At 38.4% G+C, this 20,873-nt stretch overlaps 1 non-coding gene across 1 annotated transcript; it reads right to left on the bottom strand.

Moving 5' to 3' along the window:
- Nucleotides 1–5,928: 5,928 nt before the first annotated feature.
- Nucleotides 5,929–6,031, bottom strand: LOC127571066 (U6 spliceosomal RNA). Its single transcript, XR_007956440.1, has one exon. It is a non-coding gene; the product is annotated as a U6 spliceosomal RNA (small nuclear RNA).
- Between the last annotated feature and the right edge of the window lie 14,842 nt (nucleotides 6,032–20,873).

Below are 20,873 nucleotides of genomic sequence, written 5' to 3'. Positions count from 1 at the left end.
GGTTAAGAAAATTAAATTTGAAAGTGTCAAACACTGCTCTAAGCATGAAACTTTGACAACCTTTGTCTAATTTATAATGAATGGAATTCAAAGCATGCATTATAACAATGAATTTCTCGAAGCTATTGGCAAACAATGCAACTGAATCAGGCTTCTTAATAAATATTCATGTTAAAAGTACAGACCTTAAATGCCCAACAATTCTACAAATAATGACATCAGAAACTAATATATATATAGCACAGTGCTCCATTCCATCCCTGACAGGGAACTTTCAATTGCATTGGTGCATTCCATGAAAGTCACTGTAGCATTTGAAATGAGGTTTAGTTGACAATAACTTGTATTTATATAATAATTTTAAAGGGACAAATTGCTTTAAGGTATTATATACCCAGGCATACAAAAACAGTTACTGAGGCATGAAAAGCATAGAGTTATAAAGGTTATGAATGACTTCCAAAGTAAGTTTCAATCTGTCAATCTGAATTGAGCTGATAAATTCAAGAATTCATTAACAAAAATCTAAAACAAAAATGATTTGCTTGACTATTTACATATTTAGGATTCAAAATGCTTTCCTTCAAAGAAAAGATGGCACACTTTCATTGAAGTTCAACATACTGTACTTTGTTCAATGTCTACACAGGAAGGATCAATGATATTTTGCATTTCTCTGCAGACATTTAGTGTTAAATCTTGAATCGCCAAAAATGTTTGTAGGTTAGGCTTGTGTCAGTAATTAATCAAACATGCTGGAAGAGGAAATGAATTTGGCCCAAGCTACCCGTGAAGGACAATGAGGAGTAGTTAACCATTCCCGAGAAGTAAACAGGGTTAGTTATTTAAGTATTAAAATAAAGCCACCTTCCTTCATTTTAACCGTGAATCTTATCTGGAAATTTGTCTTCAGATTAGTGGTGCTAAACATGTCATACATTAACTTCAACACTATGTTCTATGTTCTAACACATTGTAGTCTGCTTCTGAATTCAGTTTCAACTTACCTAACGAAACCAAATTTTGGAAGTGGTACATTTTCCATTTGAGTGTCTTTATAGTATAGGAGTGTTGTTGGCAAGGTCTGCATTTATTGTCTGTTCCTAATTGTCCTTGAGAAGTGGTAGTGAACTCAAAACTAGAATGACTACAGTGCTCTAATGAAAGTCAACACAATCTCCCACAGTGTTGTTGGGTAGAGAGTTCCAGTATTTATACCCAGTGAAAATGAAGGAACAGGATACATTTCCAAGTTAGGATATTATGTCACTTGGAGTTTAATATAAAGTAGGTGATGTCACCAAATACCGGTTACCCTTGTTCTTAAGAAGCCTGGGCAAGTTGCTGCAGTGCATTTTGGAGATGGTACAGAGTGAAACCAAGATGCACTAGTGATGGGGGGATTGAAGGGATGTGACATAAGCGGGTTGCTTTGTTTTGGATGGAGTTTCTTGAATATTGTTGGAGCGGCACTTATCCAGCAAAGGGAAAGTATTTTATCACACTCCTGACTTGTACCTTACAGATGGTTGAAAGACTCTGGGGAGCAAGTGAACGATTCACGTTGGAGGACAACTCAGGCTCTGGCTCTTGCAGCCACACTACATATGTTGCTGGTCCTATTTAGGTTTTAGGGATACTTGTGAGTTTGGTAATGGTAAAGCTTTTGAAATGTCAAAGAGAGTTAGTCAGAGTCTTTCTTGTTATAGACAATCATTGTCTGCCACGTGTAATGAAAATGTTACTTGATTCATTTCAGTCTAGCCTGAATGCTGCCAATGTCTTGCTGCATGTAAATGTTTAATTATGGTGCTTTGGCCATCACTTGATGAAGGGTAGGTTTCATGGACACTTTCCCTTTTCCTGCACAACAATATTGTATCAATTTATACAAAAGAGATTAGGTATCAACCAGCTTGCTGAGACTGCTGGTAACATGTTTTGTGTTTTAGCTGAGGAAATGAGAACAAGACTGGGGATTGTAAATTGGTGGTAGAGGGTTAATTACTGAACCTAGGAAGTATGTTGTGTATGATGCATGCTATCCCTTTGATGTGTCACTGCAAACTAGTTTACTATTCATTCAAGTACAACCAAGTGTATCCCTATGTCAAAATTATCATTTAGATGTTGTTATGGTCAAGTATGCAGCTATAATTTCTTTCCCACAAAAAATTAATATTTATAATGCAAAAGTAAAATTAAATCACCAACTAATTCTAATTTATTGATTGAAGCCGTGGTCAATAAATTATCTCTGAAATGGACATCTAATTTAATTGTATTTCATTTGAACTACACAGTCATATTGTACTTCCTACTTGTTACATATATTATTTCTGTATTGTAATTAGGAAGTTTCTTAACTGATCATAAGGCATTCATCAGCAATACAGTAACAGATACTGATCGTTATCTCAGCAAAATTCGTGCTTATTGACCAGAAGACTGAAAGCTTAATGATAATGCACTTCTAATACCACTTACATTTTTTGTGCAAGATGTATTTTCAGTCTTTAGTTTTTTTTTAAAAAAACAAAGCTATATGAGATATTTTCAAAGCCAGAAATTAATTAATTATTCTATTGTGTCTATCACTTGACAGACATTGTGAATTCAGGAATAGACACAGCTTGCTGGTTTCTGACCCCAAGATTTCTTATATTACTCCAGTTTAGGATTGTAAATTAAAGAAAAACTTTAATGTACCATAAATGAAATTGGATTTGGATGGAGTGTTGGGGTGAAAACTCACTGATCTTGATTCAATATTGGAAATAGAATACATTCCTGGATTTCAACACTGAAAAAAATAGTTGTTATTATCTATTTTTATTAGAATAGATATATCTATATCTTTCACACATAATAAATAAATCAAGATTTGCAACATTAAAGATTTCATTTGGATACTTTAAAGATGCATTTTTTTCTTATTATCTTTTAGTTCCCAAAGGTGTTGACTCATATTCCAATGTAGTCCACAGTGTCCTGCCAATCGCTTCAGCAATCTGCCAAAGAGACAGCTTCCACATATGCCATATCTGCCAGACCATTTAACCACTGTGGCCATCATGCATGTTCCAAAAACTGACCTCCACCTGCATTTGGATGAGTTTATTTCTGGTATCAATTGAAAAAATACCAGTTAGGAGAGTGAACTCTGATAGATTTCTCTCCTCTCCAGCCTGTGAAAAGAAAGACCATTGAAACACTCAACTTGCAACCTTGTCTAAATTTAATTAGGAGAGCTTCATTTTTTGATTAAACAAGTTGGCTTTTTATTATTAGACTGTACATCTTAGTATCACATTTCATATTTCCTATCAGGAAAACACAAGTTTATATTAACTTGGCTAGTCTCCATCATTCATTAGAATGTTTCCGATCTACGTTCAAAGCTACTTATCCTCCTTTAGTTTATACCCCTCGAAATATTTCTCCAAAAATATTTAATAATCTTGATCTTTGAAGATATAATTATCTAAACATTTGTAACTTCATGATTCCAGCTATACGCAGTGTGAGGAATTGATGTTCAGCGATAATGCAAGGTGGGCCAAAGCATGCCATTGGAAAAGAGAATTAGTTGGTTCACAACATGGGCTGCTGATTCACTATTGCCTATGTCATTCCAGTACTTGAGACCCATTTCACCACCAGTCCTGATGAAGGGGCTCAACCCAAAATGCCAACTGTCCATATCCCCCCATGGATGCTGCCAGACCTGCTGACTTCCTCAAGCATTTTGTAAGTTGCTCCAGATTCCAGCATCTGCAGTCTCCTGTGTCTCCTCCCTTACCCCTGCTTTATACAGATTGCCCACTTAATCAATATTGTTATAAACAATGATCACCACAAAAGAATGGAAAATGCTAACATTCAAATAAATTTTCTAAAAGTACGCCAGTCATTGCATTTTTCTAAAATTCATAGAAGACAATTAAGCTGCCTTGTCAAAAGTATTGATTGGAAAATCTTCTCACTTCATCTGTATTGAGTAATGCAACAAGTTCAAAGAAGCAGTGAATCTTCTTAGTAGATTGAGGTTGATAAGCTTCACACAAGCCTTTGAACCCGTGTGGTAGCATTAAGGTATGTCAGTATGTTTTATTTCTACTAGTTGTTGTTTTTTCACATTAATCCAGTGTGTTGCTTGCCATATGACAGGCTGATCTCAAATCACACACTCATACATCTGAATATAGACTAGTAACAAAAAGAAAGCTCATCCTTTAGGTCATAGATCCATGTACATAATGACCTAGTCAAGCAGAAATGCCATGTGATGGCTCTGGCAAGTGTCAGTGCTTGGCCTGCACGTACAAGTAAGTGCTGAGATGATTTATTGGTTAAGAGTGTGCTGTCGCCATTTGAGAAAGTACACTTGAGACAAATGTAAGAATAGCTCAGCTAGCATTTGAAGTTCAAAGAAGCAGAGAAGCTTCCACAGTTAATCATGCCCATGCTTCAAAATTGAAGGGTCATAAAAACATATGAAAATGAATTTAATCATTGCATATCATATATTTGTAGTGAATCATTGATTATATGATGAGTATTAAAACATATAAAAAGTACATTTAAAGGCACAGATTCAAGACAGCTCTCCAAAAGCAAATTTATTCAGTCCAGTCAAATTGATCAACGGAACACCAGGTCAGCTCTGAACCCTTATTGAATTCAGTCAGGCCATCAGTAGGTGCACCATAAGCTCTTAGGGTTGGCAATGTTATTTGTTTATGTCCATTATCCAGGGAGTATGGTGTTTTTAATTCTGCAGAAGAAGGACTGCTCTCAAGGAGAACAATATGAGGGGTCCACCTAGTTTCTGTTCAATAGTATTGCCGTTGAATGTCAAGGGAAGGCAATTAGATTTTCTCTTCTTAGAAAGGTTCATTTCTGGCACTTCTACTGTATGAATCTTACTTAACTCTTATCAGTTCATTTATGTCTCTTTCTAACTACACCAATGACTCTTTCAACATGCTCTGATGTTTTAACGGTTTCCAGCTTCTTGTTTTTTTCCAATACGGACATCCTTTCCCTTTACTCCTTCATCGCCATTCAGAATGACCCAATAGCTTTCCACTTCTTCCTTGAATGGAGGCCAAACTAGTCCCCGAGCTCCAGCCCTTTCCTCTGCAAGACTGAACTTGTTTTTACATCAAATGTTAATCAGTTTCTTCTTTGAATCTTCTCACTTGCCCCAAGTAAAATGCATTGTTATGGACACCCACAGGGATCCTAAGTATGTCTTTCATCTGCCTGCCACACACCACATCCAAACCTGCAAAAACATGTAGCCAGGACCTGCCAGTGGCAACGAAATTCACTGTTGTAATGAATTTCTGTGACTTCAGATCTTTCCAGTAATATCAGTAACACCTCACAATTTACAAAATAGCACTGTGAAAGTGAAGTAGAGTCATAGAGTCAAAAAGATTCAGCATGGAAACAGACTCTTTGGCCCATCGATTCCATGCTGACCTTCAAACACCTATTTACATTAGTCCTACTCCAACCTATTTTATTCATCCCACATTTCCGTCAATTCCCCCAAAATTCTACAACTTACCTGCACAAAAGGGACAATTTTCAGTGGCCAAATGTTTCTCTTGCTTGAATTATGTTTTTTTTGCTTGTAAAAAATGTGTATAATTTATGTTTAATTTATGTTTTTCTTGTGAATGCTGCAAGTAAGTCTTTCATTGCGCCTGTGCACACATGTACTCGTGCACATGACAATAAGCTTGACTTTGAATTTGACATTCACATGTCTTTAGCACGTGGGAGGAAACTGGAACACCTGGAGGAAATCCATGCAGTCACCGGGAGAACGTGAAAAGTCTGCACAGACAGGACCAGGATTGAACCTGGGTCACTGGAGTTGTGAAGTAGCAGCTTCATCAGCTGCATTGTCATTCAAACAAGAAGTAATGCTTCACGAATTTGAGTGTCATCCTTTCCCAGGGGCCATGCTATTCTTTTCTGTATCATTCCAATTTTTTAGTATGTGTGCTGCTGATGCGAGGTATGTGTAATTCTCTTCTTAGGCGTAAGGAAGCTCATCTCTGACAAGCAGATACATGTTTGAGAATTCCTCAACAAAATCCTGCTGTGTACAGAAACTGCAAGAAATTCACCATTGCAAAGGTCAACAAGCCTGTGCCCTTGCCTAAAATATAATGATGGTGAATGGCTAATACCCAGAAAGTAGCTATAAATCATCTATCACAAGACAGTGTGCTGGTGCCGTCATATTTCGGCACTGCTCTGGATGGATCTGTGACTTCTGGGTGAGCAATGGCTATCCACTGTATCAACAGCTATTCACTTCAGGACATTTTGCAGTGTGCAAACACCAGAGGCACCAAGAACTGCTATCAGATTCCTTGAAGTGAAATTTTGTTTGCTGGACAACTTCATGAGCATTCTTTGTCATTGCTTTCTTTGCAGCATCCACATTGTGAGGTGTGCAGGAAGTAGTCAAAGCAAGTGACAGATTAAGCCAACCTTGTTTGCAGCCATGTATTATACTTTTGAACAGAAGAAGTGTCAGGGCAAACACTATTCCATTAATAGTTGCTAGCTTGTCAGATTTTTTTGACTATTGTTTGCACTTAGCTTCAAATCTTGACACACTAAGTATGTTTTATATGCTCAGGAATCAAGAAAGAATGAAGAGCTTACATTAAAATATTTGGATGGGCTTGTATTTTTCAATACTGGTTTGAATGCTTCTTTAACAATAACTTTAAGCCAGCAGCACAAAATTTGGCCTCCTGTATACAGAAACATTGAAAAAGGAAAGTGAGAAGGTGGGTGCTGAAGAAATAGTAAAGTAAAACAGTCAATATATGCAATTAAGATGGTAAAATGATAGGACAATTTACAAGATCCCTGATAGCTGTCACGAAAAGTACTTTATGAAGCAGCAAAACACTTAGCAGGGGAAAGGGGACATAAAATAAGTGGTTATGTGGCAGTAGAATCAATAACAAATAGATAATGATATCTTCAATTTCTATGTTACTTAGTGGCATTATTCCAAGTACTGTAAATGAAAGTAATGAGTGGGGATAAACTCTTTATGTACTGAAAGTCCACTTGTGCAGCCTGCACCAGAGTGCTGGTACATGCTATTTTTTTTTTGTTTCCCTAGCCACAAAATGCATTTTTTGGCATTTTGGGGCTTTGAAAAAATTATTGGTGGCACTCATTTCTTCAGTAAGATTGCAGGCCAAAGATTAAGTTTCAAGTTCTGTTCAAAGGGCAGTTCAGCGGCACTGAAGAAAACAGTACTGCATGTTACGGACCTCATATCTGTTGCCTGCTCCTGGGGCCATCTTGTTTAATGATTTGCCTCCTTAAAGTCTAATGTCTTGACTCAAGTCATTCTTATTTGAATCTGGTCAGAATGGTTTCCAATGCACAGCTTGAGGAACATACATGACAATGTTTTTCTTCTTGTACAACAATAATTTCTCATCGACATGGAATAGTAGTGAAAGAACATGTTATGAATTTGTGGTCTTTATCAGGCAGCTGAGATTTAAATTGTCATCAGGTTTTTTATAAGGCATAACTACAGACAATTAACTTATTTCACCTGATGCTCAATTGCGCTCAGAAGAAAATAAAGACATTTACGTAACAACCTTTACTTTTCAGTGATGAATGGGACTGACTCAGAATAACACATGCGTAGAGCACCAACTGAACAATTGTCAAGCAATGGAGATGGATCTGGACAGAAAGCCCCATGCTTTCCCATTAGTTCTCCCTCTGTTTTGCCCATGGAATCAGTCCCATGATATCTGCTACAAGCAGCAACCCTGCTGCAGAACCATCCTCAGAATTTTCACAGTACAAGCATCTGTGACCAACATTTCATGCAATGCTTTTTCAAGTAGAAATTAACAAAATATGTAGAATAGGCTACTTGATTGGAATTAGGACACCAAATGTCTGATCAGATATACTGCTAGCAGCAGAGTCAATCATAGCTTTCAAAAGAAAATGAAACAAGTATTTGAAAAAAATTTAAAAAGATTGAGACAAAGAGAACAGCTCTTTCAGAGGGCTGACACTGAAATGGTAGGGTTATCAGCTTACTTCTGTGCTGTTAGGTGCAATGATTCCTTCACCCATAAACTTATAAAATCTTGGTTGGACCTCAGCTGGAGTATTGTGTGCAATTCTGGTCACCAAGATCTAGGAAGGATGCAATAGCACTGGACAGCGTGCAGAGGAGGATGCACCAGGATATTGCCTGGGATGGAGCAGTTCAGTTATGTGGAGAGACTGGAGAAGCCAGGTCTTTTCTCCCTGGAGTGGAGGAGGTTAAGAGGGGACACAACTGAGGTACAGACAACCCCTGCTTTACGCCTTACAATTCAATGGTTTTCTGGCACCAGAAGTTTTGGTAGAGTATGTGCAAAGTGGTGGAGTTGTCCTGTATCTGTATTGGGCCATATACATGGCCAGTAGGTATGGGAGCTGTGGTCCTATGGCCAATACTTGGACACAGGCACCAAGGCACAAAATGTTCCATGACTTCACATACTTGGATAAGGTCAGTGAATCCATATTTTAATTTCAGATTCAAATATTCCATATTCAATGCACTATCCCACTGGCTTCCAATTCTACTCTCTGAATCACATCCTATCATTCACCTATAACTAATCTTTATAAATCAGCACTTGCATCCAGAATTATGGTCTCCCTCCTGCACTTAGCACTGCTATCAGTCTCAAATCCACAAGGCAGCTCTTCAACCACAACAAGAACTTCACCCCAATTACTTTGTGTAACATTCATTTACGAACAGGATGGTGTATAATGGCTGGCAGCACCTGCTGAATGGCAAAATAGAGATATGTCTGCATCACCTGTCTGGCCTGGAGGAAAGTTCTGGTCTAAATGGAGCAACCTTTATGGACACTGTCACTAGCAGTAGGACTGGAACCTTAGGAGATGATTACATCCTACTTCCTCTTGGGCCTATCTCTTCTGTTTACATGCTGCAGATGAGATGTCTCTGCGCAACCACAATCCTACTGTATCAGATAGTCAAAAGAGATCTGCAATCCAGCAGCCAGTAATAACGGAACAAGAAAAGACAATGAAGACCAATTATCACTTGATTTAACGCTGCAGGTGCCAGTTCAGATATTGACTTGTGCAATTTCATAATGTTTATGCATAAATAAATACAAAATTAAGAAAGAGTTTCTCCCTTTATGTCATTTCCTCCACTCTTTTATTTCATTTGCCAAAATCTCAAGAACATCTTGATGTGCAACAAATTTGCATCACCATTTCTGCAATTAAACGGAGCTGCCAATGAGTGTGACATGTTAACAATGCAGAATGCACCCACTGCAACCTAATGCCGTCTTTTTTTTATACTTCTGGACTTAACAAAAGAGTTTGGAGTAATTATTTAGAGCAGAATGTAAAGAGTTTTAAAGTTGAATTTGAAATGCAAGTAAAAAAATCATAAGGAGCACAAAATTCAATTTGGCAGGGGGTTCAGAGTGGACGGTAAGGGCTCCCTTGCCCAATTCTCCTTTCTGTTGAAGCCTCCTTTTCAAGTCCCACTTTCCAGCACCAAATATTTGGGAAAATACCCCCATCAACACCACATAATCACTTAATGCAGAAACAAAAGCTTTTTTTTCCAGATAGAATTTCTTTCCACTTCATAACATGTAGAACATAACATAAAATTTAAATGAGTAAAACACACCTGATAAAGAGAAGGAAACCAAGTGGGGCTGATAAATTTGTTGGCATTTAGTGTAATATATTGTGCCGTGTAACAAACCTTCATCGTTAAAATGTAGAGATGCTTCTGCCAACTAAATTTAGACGAACAGTATCCAGATGTTGCAGAATATACATATATTAGGAATCAGTCACAATATCAGCAGTCAGTAGATGCCTCAGGTTTTAATCACAGTTACACTCACAAATGAAACCATAAAGCGATCGCCTAGTACAAAATAATGGGATGAGATGTAAAAAACAATAATGTTAACAGTAAATCATATTAAGTCCCTTTAAGTCCCTTATATGCATTTACTGGATAACTAGGTCAGAACAATATTATCTTAATTGATTTTTCAAAAGAATCCTGACAGAAATATGTCAATGCATGAATATTTCTTCATGCATCATTAAAACAAGATTGGCTTTTAACAAAAGAAGAACCCTTTGCAGAATTGATTCTTGCTTCAGGCTGCCTGCAAGTAAGTGTATTACATAAAAATCTATACAGGATATTAAAACAACACTACTCTGCAAGACAGTTACAATTAAAAGCTGACACCCATACCACTATGTCTACTACAGAAGATTGCCAGCTAGCACGATTAAGATCTTGAAGACATCTATAATCAATGTATGAAATGCATTTTGGGCTATTGTTTAAGCTTATGGAAGGCTTCTTAATGGGTTGGCAGGTGTCTTGATGCTGTGGCTCTACAGTGGAAAAACAAAACAATCAGGCTTTTCAGTGGAGCTTTTCACTGGAGCTTTTCACTGTTAATATGAGCTGAGAGTTAGAAACAATTCTACTGACCAGTCTAGTAGATAGAATCTCATCCAGTGGTAGATCAGCCTACATCTTGTATTCTATTCATTCTCAAGATGTAGGTGTTGCTGGCAAAACCAGCATTCATTGCCCATCTCTTGTTATCCTGACACAATGAAGTGAGAATTTTTCTTTAACTACTGAAGCCCTGGTGATTGAAGATGCTTTACCACAATGCAGTCTGATACATCAGCACGTTTATGGTAGTGTAGCGGTTAGCGTAACATTATTACAGCACCAGCGACCCAGGTTCAATTCCGGCTACTGCCTGTAAGGAGTTTGTACGTTCTCCCAGTGTCTGCATGGATTTCCTCTGGGTGCTCCGGTTTCCTCCCACATTCCAAAGATGTATGGGTTAGGAAGTTGTAGGCATGTTATGTTGGTGCCGGAAGCACGGCGACACTTGCGGGCTGCCCCCAGAACACTCTACACAGAAGATGCATTTCACTGTGTGTTTCGATGTACATGTGACTAATAAAAATATCTTATCTGATCTAATTCAGTAACTTAAATAGGCGTTGACCTATCAGGACAGGGCCATTTTTATTTTTAGTATTCCTTTAATAATTAATAATCCATGCAAAAGAATTTCACTCCCTTAGTCTAGCAAATGTAATATTGTATTTTTGTAATATTTTGTAATGTAATATTATATTATTGTCACATAAACCACCAATTTTGAAATGACAAATTGGAGAAATTGTTATAATTTTCTTCTAGTTCAACATATAAATAAGTTTGGAAATTACCATTGACATTCCAACAAAAGCATGCTTCACCCATTTGTAAAACCTTCATAAACCAACCACTTCAATTAAGACAATAAACCATTTAATACAAATGAGTTAATTCCATATGCTAAGATATCTGAGAAAAGACTATTTTTGGAAAGTTAATGACATTAACTGAAATTTCCAGGTTATTACAATACATTTCCCATGAAAAATTGTGGACAGGTAGTGAAGAGAAGAAATCAAACTCAGCAACAGATTTTTATTTTACTCACTTTCCTATCATTGCTCGTGGTCTTAATAATGGCTTTGTCTAAGGAAGTATTATTTTGAACACACTACAAAGATATTTAAAAATTAGATATGAACAGGTGTAGATATGAACAATCATGGGTATATGCCGTTCATTTGAAATGACATTCTTAATTATGTCATTTTCTTAATGTAGGATTTTCATGATGTACAGAATTTACATGCTATATTCAAGGATGAAATTTGATTCATTGTTCATATAATGCAGTTTTACTTTTATTTATGGTGTCAACTGAATCTTAAGATGTGTTAATATTTGGATCCCACTCTGGCTTACAAATTATCCTGTATATTACCAGCGCCATAGTGGCAGTTTCTAAACTGAGTAGCTGTCATTGATGAAGCATTGCTGGGTCAAGGAAATTACTCTGAAAAACTCCTGTGGAAAAGTCCTGGAAGTCGCTCATAATCGATCTTCAACTATCATGATCATCTTCCATTGTACGAGGAGAGCTTACACTTTGAATTGCATTGATTTCAGCTTTATCAAGACCTCTTGATGCCACTGTGGGTGGAATTCAGCTCTTTTGTCCGTGTTTGGTCCAAGATTGTAATGGGATCTGGAATTTCGTAATTTTGGTGAAACCCAGACTGAGAACAGTTTATTAGTAAGCGCCACTTGATAGGACTGTCAGCAACAGCTTCTTTCTCTTTACTGCTAATTGAGAGTAAATTGATACGGTAATTAGTTAGATTGGATTTGGCCTTTTTGTATGATTATATTGAAGCCGTTTGTTACAATGATATAGTCATTATGCAATAAAGAGAATAATGCAGATGGTGATGATTATGCATTTTACCTGGTTATTAAATTACAACCTAGAAATTCTAGTGAACTCTAAATAGAGCAGCAGCTGGTCATAAGAGAGGCACATCTACAAAAGTTTCAGTAGTGGGCTTTCTGCTGCAAATTTCAGGACGGAGTCAGGTGCTGCTAAATAGGCAATACACATTTTCAGAATGTCTGCTTAATATTGATTGGATGGCAGCATGGTTCTTGTGCTTTGGAAGACATAAGAAATGAGGAACAAAAATCTCTTGTCACTCTTTGCTCTGATATGCTAGCTGGAAAAGTTCAGGCACAACAGCCCAGCACATTGTGATGGCTGTCCACAGATTATCATTTACTGACCATTGTTACCTTCTGACAAAAATGCACAGTTAGGGAGTCAGATCCCTTACAAGACTGGAACATCTTTTAAGGATAGGTTGAGTGAGCTCGGGATTTTCTCTTTGGAGAGAAGGAGGATGAGGGGTGACTTGATAGAGGTGTACAAGATGATAAGAGGTATAGATCGAGTGGACAAGGGCGAAAATGGCTAACACGAGGGGGCATAATTTTAAGGTAATTGGAGGAAGGCATAAGGGGGATGTCAGAGGTAAGTTTTTTACACAGAGAGTGGTGTGTGCGTGGAACAACCTGCTGGCAGAGGTTGTGAGGGCAGATACATTAAGGACATTTAAGAGACTCTTAGATAGCCACATGAATGATAGAAAAATGGATTGCTATGTGGTAGGGAAAGGTTAGGTAGATAATAGGGCAGGATAAAATGTCAGCACAACATCATGGGCCGAAGGGCCTGTACTGTGCTGTAATGTTCTATGTTCTACGTTCTATTTCTGGGTCAGACATCAACACCCACGAAATGCTGGAGGAACTCAGCGGGTCAGGCAGCATCTATGGAGGGAAATAAACAGTCGAAGTTTCGGGTTGAGACCCTTCATCAGGACTGGATGGAAAGAGGGCAGAAGCCAGAATAAAAAGGTAGGGGGAGGGGGAGGAGCGCAAGCTGGCAGGTGATAGGTGACTGTTTATTTTCCTCTATAGATGCTGCTTGACCTGCTGAGTTCTTCCAGCATTTTGTGTGTGTTGCTCTGGATTCCAGCACCTGCAGAATATCTTGTGTCTATGGGTCAAGCATGTTCTTTCGGTAAGTAGGCTATCCTGAAAATGCTCATGCTTGCCCTGCTTGTGCTGTGTATTCAGGTCTCTTTGGTGAAGGTCTGCAACCACTCCAATGCACTTGAATGCTGGAGACAGTGATCTCTGGCACCAGGATGGAAAGAGTTGGGGGCACTGAAATTCAGCATGACTGTAACTTTGACAACACTGGAAAGTCAATTCAAGCCTTATTGAGTAGCTGCAGGTCTGGCTGCAGCAAGTGGTGTATTTACACAAAAACCTTCTTTAAGATGAAGGATCTCTTCAGACATTGGTCCACAGTCATGTTAATGCAAAAGTGCTCCAGGAAAACCTTTGAGCATAGAATCTCCTGCTCTGAACCTATCTCCCTCTCCTCTATTACTTTCCTCATTATTGTATTCCAGGGATCATGTCCTCCATTACTACATCCTCCTCGTCATACTGAAGGGTTAGGATGTGACCCCAAAGGGTCCAATTTCTTGATGGATCTGGGAGACCACAGCATTCACATAGGACTACTGAAAATCTAATTTGCTCCAGCAAATTTGCATAGACAACTCTCCTTCTAATCTATCACCCATCAGCCTGCAAGTTATTGAGGATCTCTGTAAATCACACATATGGAAAGTTTATTCCTGTTACTAAACACCATACTCCCCATGTAGGCTGACTATATGGAATCAGCTGGATCATTGGAGCCTATATTCATTGCATGAGGATAGAAGTCCTCTGTATGTGTTTGGAACATGCAAGCTACACACTTCCTTCTGCAGGAACCCATTTGATGGATGGCATGCTGCACTAAAAAAGCCTTTTGATATTTGCATATAAGATATTGATTGATAAGATATTGATATTTAGATATTTGCATATAATAATCTTATAACAGCATATCTTCCGTTATAACTATTGAACGATTCCCTAGTACGATAAGATGGACTCTTGACCTCACAATCTACCTCGTTATGACCTTGCACCTTATTGTCTACATGCACTGCACTTTCTCTGTAGCTGTGACATTTTACTCTGCATTCTGCATTGGTTTACCTTGTACTACCTCAATGCACTGTGTAATGAATTGATCTGTATGAATGGTATGCAAGACAAGTTTTTTACTGTACCTTGGTGCAAGTGACAATAATAAACCAATTCCAATTCCAAGCAAATAAGAAAATCAGTGCGGAAAAAGATAGAATTCCAGAGGCCAAATTAGGGCCAGTGTGCTGTGGCGCTGGGATAGAAGAAAGAAAGTTAGCCATATGTTCTTTTAATAATGATTTATTGCTGAAGTCCAAGGTGCTACGTTGAAAAGTGACATTCAGTAAAAATCCACTTGACTATTCTGTCAATCAACATATGAGAAATCTTTATTTAATGCTATTGCTCCCTGATGTAAACATATAAACTGTACTTAAGTATACATATATTAATAATCAGTATCAAGATATAGCCCAAAATGAGTAAAATGCTAAGTATAACCTTGTTTCTGCTTTTTAAAAGATCCTTTTGTTTGAACTTAATAAACTCCTCTCAGTGGTAATACAGCCAGAAAAGAAGAGGATTAGAAGAATTAGTTCCTGTCTATCCAGCTGTTACACAAATATTTCAGTAACTCCTGATAACACTGTCAAAGGAGCTTTTCCTGATATGTAAACTCTATTACGGGGGCTTAACTGAGGAAACTGTAAAATCACATTCAGAAACACTCACGCTACACATGTCCTTCAATTTTTTTTTCACTTTTACCTTCGAAACTATCCTGTGATTTATTTGCAAACTCAAGTACTTCCTCAGGACATCTGGGGACCGAAACTTGTAAGCAGTCAAATCAGGCATGATTCCATTGGACCGCAACATGGAATGGTAGAAAGAGAAGGTATGAAGACCAAAGTTAGTCCACAGTCATGCCCCGTCACAATAAATTAGGTGGGCTATGGGTCTAGAGGAATTTCAGCCAAATCTGGGTGGAAGAGGCACTGAGATCAACTGTTAACAGGCTGTTGTGGATTTTTGGAGCTAGGAGGAGCAAAATACTGAAAAGTATTCAGTTTTCTGACCTTTTTTTCCACTATCCTTTGGTTAATCAAGTTTCTTGACTGCTAGAAATGCCAGGTGAAACTTGCACATCTTGAATCTGACTGTGGTTAACAAATTAGGGACTTCAAGTCCAAAAAGAATTTCAGTTCTGTAATGCGAGTAAATTCTACAAAGTGTCACATTGAAGATTATTGCAAAGAAGTCATTGTATTGGGAGTAGTTTATCAGCATGGATGGAGGATTGGCTAACAGAAAACAGAGAGTAGGGATAAATAGCTTGTTTTTCAAGGTAGCAAACTGTGACCATTGAAGTGTCTGTGAATCAGTGCTGGGGTCTCAATTATTTACAATCTTTATTTAGGACTTAGATGAGGGGATCAAGTGTATCACTGTCAGATATGCTTGATAATGCAAAAGTAGGTAGAAAAGCAAGTTGTGAAAGGACACATTGCTAAGAAACTGGATTTTGCTTTCTTTTATCACACTGAATACAACCCTTTGACTGTCACCCTAATTTTGTGAACTTGGGTAAAAAATACCTGAAAGGCAGTACCAGGGCATTTTGCATGAGATACAGGAATTAGTCCTGTGCACCTTCAGAAAGAAACTACATGCAGAATTTGCAGTTGTCACATCATTATTATGCTGGGAAGGTGGTCAGACCTTAAGGAACCCCTTTCCATGGCAACCACAAAGCAGTTGCATAAAAAGCTACCATAGAGGTGGGGGAAATCCTGGGGGACGATTCAATGCACAGACTGAGTCCTGTGCTGCAAGCAGCCCCACATCACAGCAAGGAATGGGCTGATCAATCTGGCAGACATTGCAGTATTTTATTCTAATTCAGAATGCTGTGATGGAGGAATCAACAATGAGGCTTGGCAGGGTGGTGAGTGAAACATTGATTTCACATTGGGGATCCTTTAATTCAGATTTCTGCCAGTCAGCTGTGGGGTTGTTTTTGTGCTTAATAAACGAAAGCCATAGGTTGTATCTTAATGCCACTGAGTGTGAGGATGGCATTAATCACATGACTGAATCCAGGCAAATGTCATCCATGATTATGAGGAATTTTGCTGAGAAGTGTCTGGGGCCATTTCCCAATGGCCATTGTTACCAGGAAATGATCACTAGTGCCATCTAACCTGGGTAGAATTGGAGTTGCGCATGATTTGCTTGCAAAAAACAGACATAGAACTGAAGTTAAATTTCGGAATAAGAGGTTGCACATTTAAGATGGAGATGAGAAGGTTTTTTTTCTCTCAGAGAGTCATAAATCTTTGGCATTCTCTACCCCAGAGAGCTGTGGAGACTCGATCATTGAATATATTCAAAGCAAGATAGACAATGGTTATGGGGTTCAGGCAGGAACATAGAACTGAGGCCAAGATCAGATCAGCAATGGTCTTATTGAATGTCGGAGCAGGCTAGAGTGACCATATCTAATCTTCTCAGTTCTGATAAAAGGTCTTCAACCTGAAATATTAACTCTGTTTCTCCTTCCACAGATGCTGCCTGACCTGCTGTGTGTTTCCAACATAGTCTGTTTTTATATTCGTGTGGCTGTATAGCTTGCTCCAACTCTTATTTCTTATGTTCTTGTATAATCTGGTGATCATAACTGTAATTTTGGGTCCACTAAAGAGATGAACCATTTAGATGCCTAATCCCTATGGGTGCCAATTTGGCTGGAATTTGTCACACAAATCACGGGCACAATTTCTGTTAGGGCAGTAGTAGGGTGTGGGTCATTGGTACAGCAGAAAATTGCTGAGGAAGCAGATCGTGATACAGTCCTTCTGCAATCCTTGTGATTTGATGCAATGCTTTCAAATACGACTACAATGATCCACCTAGTACCCCATGTTAAGTATACAAGGATGCAAGAACTAACTGGTGCAAGAACTAAGATGTTGCTTCTAAATACAAGAAAATTACGTTTCGAAGCATTATCCCTGCACCAGGTCTAGTTAGTTACTTGAAGGTCTTTACACAGATAGAAAGCCTCATAGAATTAAAATGTCAAGAATTGAAAACTGCTTGTCAAGAATTGGACAAGAAGTAACGACATGCCGGATCTCACTGCCTGTAGCTTGCAGTTCCAAGTGGAACAGCTGGCATTTGGCCATTTAAACTGCAGTAAGTTAGAACACTGATTCTGTCAGCTTGCCTCAAGTGTGAACACCACATGGTGACTTGTAGCATGCTCTAGCTGAAAATTCCCAGCAATGACATTGGAGAAACATATCTTGAACCCAGTGCAAGTTCTAAGACCCCATTTATTTCAAAGGCAATTGGAGGGTTATGGGTTAGGAGACAAAGGTAAATTACTTTTTCTTTCATTATTTTGCTTTAAGTTAATAATTTTGATTTTTTGCAACTGCTTTGATGTGCTTTAATTATTTACTTCCACAGTAATTGTTCTTAAATGTCTTCAAAAACCAAAGACATTTAAAATCATGGTAACTTTGTGGAGGGAAGCCCCTCTCTAACCTTGCTAGCTTTCAAAGACCAACTGGAACTTTGTAAGTCTGGGGCTTGATGTCTCTCAGATCACATAGCTGCAGTCTGGATGCTTCAGGCCAATGAGGTTTGTTCTCCATATTCAGACCAATGAAGTACAAGCATGGGTGGAGTATTGGGCTCAAGATCTGGACCAATAGCACGCACAATGACAGCTTTGGTCTGGAAACCAATCAGTCTTTTATCTCTCTATTAAACCTTTTAAAAATTCTACATATATGATACCAATCTCTATATAATTGCATACTGAAAGCAGATATTAATAGCGAAATTCACCATCCCCTTAAGAACACCAGCACTGCCTTTAGTCATCTGAAGAGAAGAACCTGAAGAAAAAGATCAAGACTTCCAGCCAACACAAAACCCGTGGTCTACCAGGCTGCTGTCGTCCGTACACTCCTGAGATTTGTACTATCTACAGCAGACACCCCAAAGCACTGAGAAGTAACACAAGCACTGTCTCTGCAAAATCCTCAAAATTCACTTGCATGAACCAGTGTCAAAATTGTCTCCCAGGCCAACATCCCAACATTGAGACCCTAATTATACTCAGTCACTCCAAAGGGCAGACCACACCCTTTGTGTGCCCAAAACTGAACTCCCAAAACAGACATCCTATTCCAAGCTCTGTCTCAGTAAGTGGTTACCAGGTGGACAGAGATAAAGATTCAAGTATGTTCTAAAAGCCTCCTTGGAAAACGTGCAATGCCCCGTCAACTCCTGAGGATCCTGGCACATGACCTCTCAAAGCAGAGAAGGAACATTCAGGATGGTACCTGAAAACTTGAATCCCCACTTTGGCAACACTTGTAAACCCAGTGTAGATGGTGGAAGGACTGCACTACTTCATAACTACTCATCCACCTGCTTCAACCAACACCTCTTGCCCTATTTGTCTGTTGAGTTTTTGAGTTCATTATTGGAGTGGAAGCACATTATCCTCAATTCCAAAGGACCAGCTAGAGATGTATTATACAGTTACTTGCTGTATAAACAAGCACATACTGTTTATATCATAGTATGCAATATCACACACTACATACAATTGCACAGATTCAAACAATTTTCACATGCATTTTCAAACCTTGACTAACCTGGAGGAAAATATTGCACATCACCCACCACTTGAGATCAAGCTTGCTTGGCAGATGGTACTATTAGTTCAAGTCTGTCTCCATTCTTTTATGCATGCAGCAGCAATTTTTGCTGCTGTTGTAGAGGCTCATGTATTATCAATGGACCGAAAGCATCTAACACAGGAAGGATTGTACCAGAGGGGTTGAACTTTGTAAACTAGTAGCAATGGCTGTGTAAATGTGATTCTCCTAACATAAATAACGGAAGCATATGGGCTGAGACGGGAAATAGGTGATACCTGGATAGATTAATATCCTGCTAGACAACTGAGTATATTTATGACATGATGCTATCTGATATTGGAAGGCAAGGGAGGAAGAACTAATGACTTTTCATGAATTTGCTGACAAAAGACATTTGACCAATCATAGGGCTTTCTGATTAACCAATTCATTGCCTTTTTGTTAAAACCAACAAAGCAGACAAACTACTGCGCTGGTACAAGTAAAAAGGTTGGTAGCTTGTATATATATAAAAAATTGCTTCAAAATTTATAAAAATATGGACAGCTGAAAGTTCCCAGATTATTATTTCACATCAGTAGAGTGGCTGATTATCTTTGCTGAGCTTCTAAACTTGGAAACTTAAACATGACTTTGTTATTACAGTGACTGAGTTTTATAAGTGCTCCTTACCAGTTTGATCAATCCTACATTGATTATTTGAGTACACTATAAATCCAAATTTAAACATATAAATATATTTTGATTGTAGTTAAGCTGTGTATTTATTCTGAACAACGCTAATCATAGGATACACCGTGGTTGGCTTCACATCAGGTGTCTATTAACTTTCTGCAAAATCAGAGATTAAATTTCAAAATTAATGGCATCCTCTCCCACCAAAATCATTTGTTTCAATAACTTATGAAGGTGTTTTATGTTTCAAGTTTTCTAACATCATAACCAACATCAGTAAGATAAATTGGCAGGCCACAACTATTTTGATGTTTGTGGGATAAAAACAGAAAATTATAGAAACACTGAGCAAGTCAGGCAGCATCTGTGGTAAGAGAAGAAAAGTTAATGTTTCAGGTTGGAAACTCTTCAACCTGTAACGTTAACACTTTTTTTTCCACAGGTGTTTCCTGTGTTTCTAGCATGTTCTATTATATTTCAGATTTCAAGCTGATTCATTCATCTTATGTGGGTTTTTCATAACACCTGGAATAGAAAAAAAGAAGTAATTTATTTATTGAAGTCTAGGGAGAAATACATTTGCACAAATGAACATTTTGGGGTAGAACAGTATTCTGGGCATCCTGTCAAGAGATCTTACTGAGGACTAAAATGCAGTTACATTTGGCTGATAGGCCGATAGACCTTAAGAAAACAGGTTCTTCTGGTGGATGTGCTGATCTGATCTGTGGAGGAGGTGGGGGGGGGGGGGGGGGGGGGGGGGGGGGGGGGGGGGTCTGTGGAGCAAAGTCTTAATTGTTTTTGCAAAGCCTGATTATACAGATGTGGAATAGGAATGCCATTTTGAGATCTGCTTTAACTGAACTAACATTGATTCTGGTTGAAGCCTGCATGACAAGTGCTTCTCCAATGCAGCTCTTGGGCTCCTCCAATAAGACAATAAGTAGGCTTAGAAATACAGCAGTACT

The sequence above is a fragment of the Pristis pectinata genome, chromosome 5 (assembly GCF_009764475.1).
Source record: "Pristis pectinata isolate sPriPec2 chromosome 5, sPriPec2.1.pri, whole genome shotgun sequence".
Lineage (NCBI taxonomy): Eukaryota > Metazoa > Chordata > Chondrichthyes > Rhinopristiformes > Pristidae > Pristis > Pristis pectinata.
The sequence above is the reverse complement of the archived record's forward strand: the minus strand, read 5'-3'. Positions and strand labels throughout refer to the sequence as shown.